Source organism: Plecotus auritus (assembly GCF_963455305.1).
Source record: "Plecotus auritus genome assembly, chromosome: X".
Classification (NCBI taxonomy): Eukaryota; Metazoa; Chordata; class Mammalia; order Chiroptera; family Vespertilionidae; genus Plecotus; species Plecotus auritus.
Window position 1 is genome coordinate 68541465 of NC_137784.1, and position 12544 is coordinate 68554008.

Below are 12544 nucleotides of genomic sequence, written 5' to 3' on the forward strand. Positions count from 1 at the left end.
CCTACCCTTCCCTGTCTTCCCTCTGAGGTGTGACAGTCTCTTCGATGCTTCTCTGTCTCTGAATCTATTTTTGTTCATCAGTTTATGCTATTCATTATATTCCACAAATGAGTGAGATCATGTGCTATTTATTTTTCTCCAACTGGCTTATTTCACTTAGCATAATGCTCTCCAGGTGCATGCATGCTGTTGTGAATGGTGAGAGTTCTTTTTTAATAGCAGTGTAGTATTCCACTGTTTAGTTGTACCACAGGTTTTTAATCCACTCATCTGCTGATGGGCACTTAAGCTGTTTCCAAATCTTAGCTATTATAAATCATGCTGCTATGAACATAGGGGTTCATATATCCTTTCTGATTGGTATTTCTGACTTTTTGGGATATATTCATAGAAGTGGGATTACTGGGTCAAATGGGAGTTCCATTTTTAATTTTTTGAGGAAACTCCATACTGTTTTGCACAGTGGCTGAACCAGTCTGCAGAATCAAAAAATCTGAATAGGCCAATAACTATGGAGGAAATTGAATCAGTATCAAGAAACTTTCAGCAAACAAAAGCTCTGTTTTCAAATGCATTTACCAGATATTTAAAAAGTACATCAGGCAATTGTAGGCTCATGTTCCACTCTGGAAAGATGGGGCCTCTTGACAGGTATACGTTAACACAAATTGTCTGTATCCAGTGGAATTTAATTTTTCCTAACAATTAATTTGCCAGCGTTATCTCAAGCTGTAACAATTTTCCTCTAAAAACTGATTTTCTAGCAATTTTATGCTGAGTTCATAAAATGGCCATGTTACTTCCTATTACATATAGTCATGATGAAACTGCTTATAAAACATTTTAGAAGGAAATAAGTTATGAAAACATCAATAATGGTAGATTCCCCTCCTAAATTCAGTATGTGATTGCCTCTTGGTTAATAGGTAAGACTGTTTGGAGGCCAAAAACTGTAAAAGATGTTGGAGACCAAGACTACTAATCAGTTTTGGAGAAAATTGCTTTACTACTCTCCTGGAAATCACTTCTACAAGCTATGATTAATCTAGGGTTGGGAGAAACCTGTAACTGGATCTACATTTGAAAGAATGAAAATTTCAGCTGATGTGCTTAAGAGATATTAGCTCATCAGTTTGTTTTTAAAACATAGTTAATAATTGTAACTTCCTCATGAATTCAAACTGAATTGTTTACTCTATTACAGTAAGAGCCTAATATAGTATTGCCTAATATAGTATTCAAATATCAATCTTATCCAAGATATATAAAAATTTCTGCAAATAAATAACAAAAAATACAAACTCTCCATTCCAATATTCATTTCCTTTAGTCTTTAGCATAGCATAGCAAATTAGTTAAGCACCCTATTTTCCTTTCTTCTAGCTAGCTCATTATTCTTACTAAAAAGAATGCATACTTCTAAGAAACTTTATTTATTTTTATTTTATTATCTTTATTTTTTATTTTTATTGTTGGCAGTATTACAGAAGTGGTATTACTGGGTCAAATGGGAGATTGATTTTTAAGTTTTTAAGAAAACTCCATACTATTCTCCATAATGGCTGCACCAGTCAGTCTGCATTCCCACCAGCAGTGTACTAGGATTGCCTTTTCTCCACATCCTCGCCAGCATTTGCCATTTGCTGATTTGTTGATGGCATCCATTCTGAGAGGTGTGAGGTGGTACCTCATTGTTGTTTTGATTTGCATATCTTTGATAATCAGTGACTTTGAGCATTTTTTCATATGTCTCTTGGCCATCTGTATGTCCACTTTGGAGAAGTATTTCTTTAGGTCATTTGCCCATTTTTTAAAGTGGATTGTTTGTCTTCCATTTGTGAAGTTGTATGAGTTCCTTATATATTTTGGAAATTAACCCCCTTATCAGATATATCATTGGCAAATATGTCTCACATGTAGTGGGCTCTCTTTTCGTTTTGTTGATGGTTTCTTTTGAGGTGCAGAATCTTTTTATTCTGATGTAGTCCCATTTGTTTATTTTATCTTTAGTTTCCTTGCCCTAGGAGATGTATCTGTAAACATATTGCCAGGAGAGATGTCTGAGATTTTGCTGCCTATTGTTTGTTCTAGGATTTTTATGGTTTCACAACTTACATTTAAGTCTTTTATCTATTTTGAGTTTTTTTTGTGTATGCTGTAAGTTGCTGGATGCTGTTTCAAACTGACCCTTTGTACCCTTTTTGGAGCTATCAGCAATCCACAGCTGTGGCTCTCTCTGCTCAGGCTGGATGCCTTTGGAAAGAACCAAGATGTGCACCTGGGTATGCTTTTCCTAGCCCATGCCCAGAATTAAATAAGGCAACCACTTAAAGCCTCCAATGCCTGATGTCTGATTGTATTCAGTCTTGATTAGCCTCAGGCTATGGAACATAGGGTGGAGGGAGAGGTTTTCCAACAGGGTGGGGCAATTGCTTCTGCTTGCAGGTGGATTGTTATTCTTGGTCTCTTAATGGACCTCATCAAATCCACAAGGTGAGGCTAGGAGTTTTCCAATGGAGTTGGACAACTCCCTCCCCCGCCCAGACAAAAACCGCCTGGATAGCAAAGGTGCACTATAGAAAGATGTCCTAACCAGGGTGAGGGAGTGACTCGGCGTGGGAAACCAGAGTGTCTGACTTTTGAGGTCTAACCCCAGAGCCCTCAACCATGGCTTCTGCTCACACAGCTTCAGTCCACTCTGGCCTCCCTCTGCCAGAGCCCAAGGTGAGTGGGTGCACACAAAATTTTGAGAGGTTGCCTGCCTTTCCAGATGTCTTTCCCTGGCAGACAGCAATCCTGCTGCTTTTGTCAGGCAGATTTTATGTGGGCACATTTCTCATTTCTGGTACTCTGGACTGGGTAGCTCAGCTTAGGTTTAGACCTGAGAGTTTACAGTGGTAACCTCACACAGCTGAGATATCCTTCTAGCATTTTAGCTGCTGTCTGTAGGGGCCTGGACAGCCTTTTAGCATCTCCGAACTTCCTAGCAGTCTTTATGTGGTCCCCACTTTCTGTCCTTGGTGGGTTCTCTCCAGCTAGCCTTCAGTTTATTATTTGGGATTTTTTTCTGTATTTTAGTTGTAATTCATTTGGTCCTGGGAGCATGTCAGTGTAGCTTCCACTTACTCTGCCACCATTTCAGAATCTTCCCATATAAACTTTAGGATCCGTTTCTCAAAATGCAAAATAACTTGGTGGGATTGGATTTATATTTCATTGATTCTATGAGTCAAGGTGGGAAGAACAAATGTCTATATATATAAAAGCCGAATATGCTAAGTGCCTGACCGTTCAACCATTTGACCGATAGCTATGACATGCACTGACCACCAGGGGGAAGATGCTCAACACACAGGCATGGAAACATGGAACAGACTGATGAATCTCAAAAGGAAGGGGGGAGAAGGGAGGGTGGGAAGAGATTAACTAAAGATCTTATATGCATACTAGAGGCCTGGTGCACGGATTCGTGAACTGGTGGGATCCCCCGGCCTGGCCTGCAGGGATCATGCCGAAACCAACTCTCTGATATCCCCCAAGGTGTCCCGGGTTGCAAGAGGGTGCAGGCCAGGCCAAGGGACCCCACCAGTGCATGAATCCGTGCACCAGGCCTCTAGTATATATATTTTAATATATTTTTATGGATTTCAGAGAGGAAGGGAGAGAGAGAGATAGAAGCATCAATGATGAGAGAGAATCATCTATTGGCTGCCTCTTGCATGCCTCACACTGGGGATCAAGCCTGCAACCTGGGTATATGCCCCTGACCAGAATCAAACCTGGGATCCTTCAGTCTGCAGGCCAGCACACTATTCACTGAGCCAAACTGGCTAGGGCCAACTATTTTTTTTAATATATTTTATTGATATTTTACAGAGAGGAAGGAAGAGGGATAGAGAGCTAGAAACATCGATGAGAGAGAAACATCGATCAGCTGCCTCTTGCACACCCCCTACTGGGGATGTGCCCGCAACCAAGGTACATGCCCTTGACCGGAATCGAACCTGGGACCTTTCAGTCCGCAGGCCAATGCTCTATCCACTGAGCCAAACCGGTTTTGGCTGGGCCAACTATTTTTATATTGAGTATTCCTATCCATGCACAGGGGTTATCTCTAATTTATTTAGATTGTGTGATTTCTTTCACCAAATTTTGTAGTTTTCCTCAAATAGGTCCTTGTATATATTTTGTTATATTTAAACAGAGATTTTTCACCTTCGGGACTAAAAGTAAATGGTATTTTGTTTATAATTTCTCATTCAAAGTGCTCACTGTTGGTATATAAGAAAGGAATTGACTTTTATAGATTAACCTTGTATTTTACAAATTTTCTATAGTCATTTATTAGTTCAATTAGTTTATTTTGGATCAATTCTTTGGAGTTTTCTAAATAGAAAATCATGTCATCTTTAAACAAAGTCTATTTTAAAATTATGGTAAATACATATAACATAAAATTAACCATTTTAATTCCTTTGAAGCATACAATTCAATAACGGTAACTATATTCACATTGTTGTGAAATCAATATCTAGAACTTTTCATCTTGCAAAACAGAAATTCTATACCCATTAAACAACTCATTGTTTCCTCCTGCCCCAAGACCCCAGCAACCACCTTTCTATTTTATCATTCTATGAACTTGACTACTTTAGATATTTAATATAAGTAGAAATAAATGGAATCATACAGTATTTGTCTTTCTGTGGCTAGCTTATTTCACTTAGGATAATTTCTTCAAGGTTTGCTGGTGTTCTGACATGTGTCAGAATTTCTCTCACATTTAAGGCTGAATAATATTCCATTGTATGTATATATTATATTTTGTTGATTCATTCATTCATCAATGGACTGTTGTGTTGATTTTATCTTGGCTATTGTGAATAATGTTGCTTTCAACATGGGTGTACAAATATCTCTTCAAAACCTTTTGATATAGGATTTCAATAGGTATCAGAAACTAAAATTTCCTCTGCTATCTGTTATGAGCTCCTCCTTTGGGCTTCAGGTTTCCCTAGAGACTTCTTAAACGCTATCTGAAATGCACACCTTTTTTCAGTTATTCTTCTGTTAGTATAGAAGATTCCTATTGATATGGTGGTGAGGTGTGTGGGAGAGGAGATGATTTATATTTCTGGATTAAGTCTCACTCTTTTAATGAGTCTTTGCCCCTGGCCTGTGACTTTCACAAGTACTTCTCAGTTTTGTTTATTTTTTTTTCTTACTTAGGAGTGATAGGAAGGGTAGAAGGTGTTAAAGTTGGATATTTCCCTTCCATTTGTTAAAGCTCTGGTAAAACTGCAGTAAATTAGTCTCTGGTAGCATAGTTTTTCTTGAGGCTGGGCCTTGTTAAGAAGAACTGAATAGTCTGGGTATATTTTTAAATGGCTACATTTCCCCTCTCCTAGCTGGAGGCACAAAGAGATTTTTCTATCATGTTCAAAAAGTCATGAAAGTGTCGGGGTTCCCCTAAGACTGCACTCCCCTGTAGATTTTAATTTTCAAAGTTGTCTACACAGAACCTTCAGCAATTCATCAGTTACGGATTAGGTTTTCCTACACTGGTACCAGTACCCCTGAAATTTTCTGCTTCTGGGCTTCTGTTCTGGTAACTTGCAATTCTCTTTATCTGCCTGTCTGTCTCTTCAATTTTGGGGGCAGCACCAGCCCTGTCACCTCAGTTTTCTGATGAATCTAAGAAGAGCTGTTGTTTTTCAATCTGTTCAGCTTTGTTCTTGTTGTGTGAATGAGAGAACTGACATCCAAACATTTTACATGATGAACCAGAAACCATAAATCTAAGCCAATGATGATTTTAAAAGATAAACATTACCACAGCATCCCAATGCTTAAAACACATCAATAGCTCCTTATTGCCTTGGTTTTTCCTTCTTCTAGATTTGAAGAGAAGACAGGTCAGTGAATATTTTATTGTTTGAGAGAGAAATACTCTTGATTATCTATTTCAATAGAATGTCATTCTCCTCTGTACATCATAAATATTCAAGGAAGCAATATCCCCTGAAGCATATCACTAGGTTGTTATTCCACCAACAATTTAAATATAAAGCAATTAAATCTCATCAAAGCAGAATCTGATTTTTAAAAGGGAAAAAAATGAGCATATGACAAAAAATCCATGTGTTGAGTTCAGTTATTACTGAAGTGGCTGTGTTAAACCAATTTATTTCAAAACTAAGAAATTAGACATAAAGAATGTGAATGTTAACTGTGTTAAATATAATTAATTGCAATATTGGTACAATCAACTTAAGTTGTAACATAGTGAGAAAATATTGAAGAAAAACTGAAATAATATTTTTTAATTTAAGTAAAATAAAAATCTCCTAGTTATTTTTCATACATATCAATTTACTTAAGCAAATAACTGTTGGTGAAGTAATTTAGAAATAGGTATGGAAATTTGAAGGCAAACTTTAATGTCACATCACTTATTCATCTCCAATGATAGATTTAATGTTTGCCTAAGTGAGATATGAATCAAATGTCAAGTGCCACAATATGTAAAGGCACATTTAAAATATAAAAAAACTTCTCCTCAGATTCAAATACCAAGTAAGTCTCTATTAACACATGTCATTAGTATGGACATCATGCCATAACATACCAGATCTAACATACTTGTTTTAAAGGAAAACAAGTAAAGAGAAATCAACAAGGTCATATGAATTCATTTTACAAGGTTTGCTGCTTTATATTTATTTTGAATATAAATGCAGTTTATTTTCAAGAAACTGATCTTGAACTTATTTATTTGAAAATGTATTTGTCAATAGATGACAAATTACTATTATATTCTTAAGTTTTGTCAATACTTTTTTTTTTTTACAGTATATTCCATGACCAGCTACTAATCTAATTTTTTAGGATCTGAATAAAGTGTTTGTGTTTGTTCTTGTTCTAATTAAAGGTGACCTCCAATAAGTCATCAATGAAATAAAACCATTTTAAGGTTGGTGTTTTGTTCAAGTGGGGATAAGACACTTGGTGCTAATTTTGTAAGGTATGCGCAATCAAAATTTAAGGGAAACCATGGGAAAAATAAAATAATGTGTACAACGTGTAAATTAACATGGTGAAATATAAAATTAATAAACCGCAATGCTTAAAAACTAATAAACAAGGAAAAAACATACAAAAAAAGCAGGACAAATGCAAAGAAACAGTAAGATGGTAGTAACAAGTTTCCATATAAAAATAATCACCAAAATAAATTCACTAATTAAGAGACAAAGATGATTGCAAAATTTTAAAAAACCTCAGCTCTATTTAAAATGTAAGAGTATGATACATGTGAAAGTAAAGTGATGAAAGAAGCTAAACTTTGATTAAATACTAATCATAATAAGCCAAGGTCACTATATACTTAAAAATAATTTATTATTTATTTATTTATTTTTAATTCTTTATTGTTTAAAGTATTACATGAGCCTCCTTTTTCCCTCACTGACCTCTCCTGGGGCACTCCCACCCCCAGGACATACCCTTGCCCCCCTATTGCCTGTGTTCATTGGTTATGTGCATATGCATGTATACAAGTCTTTTGTTTGATCTCTTATCCCCTCACCCTACACTCACCCCTTGCCTTCCCTCATAGGTTGTACAGTCTGTTCAATGCTTCTATGTCTCTGAGTCTATTTTTGTTCATCAGTTTATGTTGTTCATTAGATTCCACAAATGAGTGAGATCATGTGATATATATCTTTCTCTGACTGGCTGATTTCACTTAGCATAATGCTCTCCAGTTCCATCTGTGCTGTTGCAAATTTTAAGAATTCCTTTTTTTACTGCAGTGTAGTATTCCATTGCGTAGATGTACCACAGTTTTTTAATCCACTCATCTGCTGTTGGGCACTTAGGCTGTTTCCAAATATTAGCTATTTTAAATTGTGTTGCTATGAACATAGGGGTGCATATACCTTTTCTGCTTGGAGTTTCTGTTTTCTTGGGATATATTCCTAGAAGTGGGATTACTGCGTCAAATGGAAGTTCCATTTTTAATTTTTTTTAATTTCTTTATTGATTAAGGTATTACATGTGTGTCTTTATCCCCATATTATCCCCATCCCCTCACTCATGTCATCACCCCCCTGTTGTCTATGTCCATTGGTTATGCTTATATGCATGCATACCAGTCCTTTGGTTAATCTCCCCCCCTTATTCCAACCCTCTCCTACCTTCCCTCTAAGGTTGGACAGTCTGATCGATGTTTCTCTGTCTCTGGATCTGTTTTTGTTTATCAATTTATGTTGTTCATTATGTTCCACAAATGAGTGAGATCATGTGATATTTATCTTTCTCTGACTGGCTTATTTCACTTAGCATAATGCAATCCAGTTCCATCCATGATGTTGCAAATGGTAAGAACTCCTTTTTTACCACAGCATAGTATTCCACTGTGTATATACCACAGTTTTTTAATCCACTCATCTGCTGAGGGGCACTTAGGCTGTTTCCAAATCTTAGCTATGGTGAATTGTGCTGCTATGAACATAGGGGTGCATATTTCCTTTCTAAATTGGTGTTTCTAGTTTCTTGGGATATATTCCTAGAAGTGGAATTACTGGGTCAAATGGAAGTTCCATTTTTAGTTTTTTAAGGAAACTCCATACTGTTCTCCACAGTGGCTGCACCAGTCTGCATTCCCACCACCAGTGCACCAGGGTTCCTTTTTTCTCTGCATCCTCGCCAGCACTTGTTTGTTGATTTGTTGATGATAACCATTCTGACTGGTGTGAGATGGTACTGCATTGTTGTTTTGATTTGCATCTCTCAGATGATTAGTGACTTTGAGCATGTATTCATATGTCTCTTGGCCTTCCTTATCTCTTCTTTCGAAAAGTATCTATTTAGGTCCGTTGCCCATTTTTTAATTGGGTTGTTTATATTCCTTTTGTTAAGTTGTATGAGTTGCCTGTAAATGTTGGAGATTAAGTCCTTATCGGTGATAACATTGGCAAATAAGTTCTCCCATGCAGTGGGCTTTCTTATTGTTTTGTTGATGCTTTCTTTTGCTGTGAAAAAGCTTTTTATTTTCATGTAGTCCCATTTGTTTATTTTCTCTTTAGTTTCCATTGTCCTAGGAGTAGTATCAGTGAAGAAGTTCCTTCGGCATATGTCTGAGATTTTTCTGCCTGTGGATTCCTCTAGTATTTTTATGGTTTTCTGTCTTAAGTTTAAGTCCTTGATCCATTTTGAGTTTATTTTTTGTATGGTGTAAGTTGGTGGTCTAGTTTCATGTTTTTGCATGTATCTGTCCAATTTTCCCAACACCATTTACTGAAGAGACTGTCTTGACTCCTTGTCTGTTCATACCTCCTTTGTCAAATATTAATTGAGCATAGTGGCTTGGGTCGATTTCTGGCTTCTCTATTCTATTCTGTTGATCTATATGTCTGTTATTGTGCCAGTACCAGGTGGTTTTGAGAACAGTGGCTTTGTAATACAGCTTGATATCTGGTAGTGAGATCCCACCTACTTTGTTTTTCTTTCTCAGGATTGCTGTGGCTATTTGGTGTCTTTTTTTATTCCAGATGAATTTTTGGAAAGTTTGTTCTAGGTCTGTGAAATATGCCATTGGTATTTTAATAGGGAGTGCATTGAATCTATAGATTGCTTTGGGTAGCATGGACATTTTGATGGTGTAGATTCTACCAATCCATGAACACGGTATGTTCTTCCAACTGTTTAATCTCCCTCTATCTCTTTTTTCAGTGTTCTGCAGTTGTCCCCCTATAGGTCTTTTACCTCCTTAGGTAAGTTTATTCCTAGGTATCTTAATTTTTTGGTGCGATAGTAAATGGGATTGCTCTTGTAGTTTCCTTTCTGTAAGTTCATTATTGGTGTATAGAAATGCAATAGATTTCTTGGTGTTGATATTGCATCCTGCTACATTGCCAAATTGATTTAATAAGTCTAATAATTTTTGATGGAGTCTTTAGGGTTTTGTATGTACAGTATCATGTCATCTGTGAAGAAGGACCGTTTTACTTCTTCTTTTCCAATTTGGATGCCTTTTATTTCTTCTTCTTGTCTAATTGCAATAGCTAATACTTCCAGTACTATGTCAAACAGGAGTACTGAGAGTGGGCATCCCTGTCTTGTTCCTGTTCTTAGGGGAAATGGTTTTAGTTTTTGCCCACTGAGTATGATGTTGGCTGTGGGTTTGTCATATATGACTTTTATAATGTTGAGGTATGATCCTTCTATTCCCACCTTGTTAAGAGTTTTTATCAAGAAAGATTGTTGGGCCCCAGCTGGTTTGGCTCAGTGAATAGAGTGTCAGCCTGCGGACTGCAGGGTTCCGGGTTCAATTTCGGTCAAGGGCACATGTCCAGGTTGCGGGTTTGATCCCCTGTGGGGGTGTGCAGGAGGCAGCCCATCAATGATTCTCATGATTGATGTTTCTATCTCTCTCTCCCTCTTCCTTCCGCTCTGAAATCACTAAAAAAATATATATATTTTTTTAAAAGAAAGGGTGTTGGATTTTGTCAAATGCTTTTTCTGTGTCAATTGATATGAATATTTGATTTTTATCTCTCAATTTGTTTATATGATGTATCACGTTTATTGATTTGGGGATATTCTACGATCCTTCCATCCCCAGGATAAATCCTACTTGGTCATGGTGTATGATCTTTTTTAATGTACTGCTGGATATGATTTGCTAGAAATTTGTTGAGGATTTTGGCATCTATATTCATGAGGGATATTGGCCTGTAATTCTCTTTCATTGTGTTGTCTTTATCTGGTTTTGGTATTAGGGTGTTGCTGGCTTCATAGAATGAGCTTGGAAGTGTTCTTTCCTCTTTAATTTTTTGGAATAGTCTGAGGAGGATAGGTTTTAGTTCTTATCTGAATGTTTGTTGAAACTCCCCTGTGAAGCCATCTAGCACTGGGCTTTTGTTTGCTGGAAGCTTTTTGATGACTGCTTCCATTTCTTCCATAGTTATTGGCCCATTTAAATTTTTAGAATCTTCCTGATTGAGTTTTGGATGGTTGTATTTTTCTAGGGATATGTCCATTTCCTACAGGTTGTCTAGTTTGATAGGATAGAGTTGTTAATAGTATTTTTTAACAATCCTTTGTATTTCTGTGTGGTCTGTTGTTACATGATGTCTTTCATTTCTGATTTCGTTTATTTGTGTCCTTTCTCTTTGCTTCTTGGTGAGCCTGTCTAAATATTCATCAATCTTCTTTATCCTTTCAAAGAACCAGCTCTTTGTTTCATTGATCTTTTGTATTGTTTTTTTGGCTCTATGTAATTTGTATCTGCTCTGATGTTTATTATCTCATTCCTTCTGCTCACTCTGAGTTTTTCTTGTTGCTCTCTTTCTAATTATTTCAGTTGTAGAGTTAGATGATTTATTACCATTTTTTTCTTGTTTTTTGATGTAGGCCTGTAGATCTATAAACTTCCTGCTCAAGACTGCTTTCATTTTTGTCCTATAGATTTTGGACTGTTGTGTTTTTATTGTCCTTAGTTTCCAGAATGTTTTTAATTTCTTCTTTGATCTCTTTGGTAATCCAATCACTGTTTAATAGCATTCTATTCAGCTTCCAAGTGTTTGAATTTTTTCAGGTTGTATTTATTATAGTTTATTTCTAATATTATGCCAATGTGGTCTGAGAAAATTCTTGATATGATTTCAATATTCTTAAATTTGGGGAGACTTCACTTGTGACCCAATATGTGGTCTGTTTTTGAAAATGTCCATGTGCACTTCAGAAGAATGTATATTCTGTGGCTTTGGGGTAAAATGCTCTGAAGATGTCAATTAAGTCCATCTGATCTAGTGAGTCATTTAGGATTGCTGTTTCTTTGCTGATTTTTTTGTATAGAGGATTTATCCAGTGATGTCAGTGGTGTATTCAAGTCCCCTACTTTGATTGTATTATTGTCGATCTCTCCCTTGATATCTTTCAGGAGTTTTTTTTAATGTATTTGGGTGCTCCTGCATTGGGTGCATATATGTCTATCAGGGTTATATCCTCTTGTTGTATCAATCCCTTTAGGATTATAAAGTGGCCTTCCTTTTCTCTTGTTATGGCCTTCACTTTGAGTTCTTTTTGTCAGATGTAAATATTGCTACTCCAGCTTTTTTTTTTTCATTTCCATTTGCCTGAAAGATATTTTTCCATCCCTTCACTGTCAGTCTGTGTGAGTCCGTTTGTCTGAGGTGGATCTCTTGTAGACATCATATATATGGGTCATTTTTTTTTTATCCATTCACTCACCCGATGTCTTCTGATTGGAGCATTTAGTCCCTTTACATTTAAATTTATTATTGAAAGTTAATTGTTTGTAGCAATTTTTATTTTTTGTGCCTTTGTTCTTTCTTACCTTTTTATTTGTTCTTTTTACAATCGTCCCTTTAGCATTTCGTACATTGCTGGCTTGGTAGTGATAAACTCACTTCATCTTTTTATGTCAGTGAAGCTCCTTATTTCCCCTTCAATTTTGAATGATAGCCTTGCTGGATAGCGTATTCTTGGATTCAGTCCCTTGCTTGCATCACTTTGT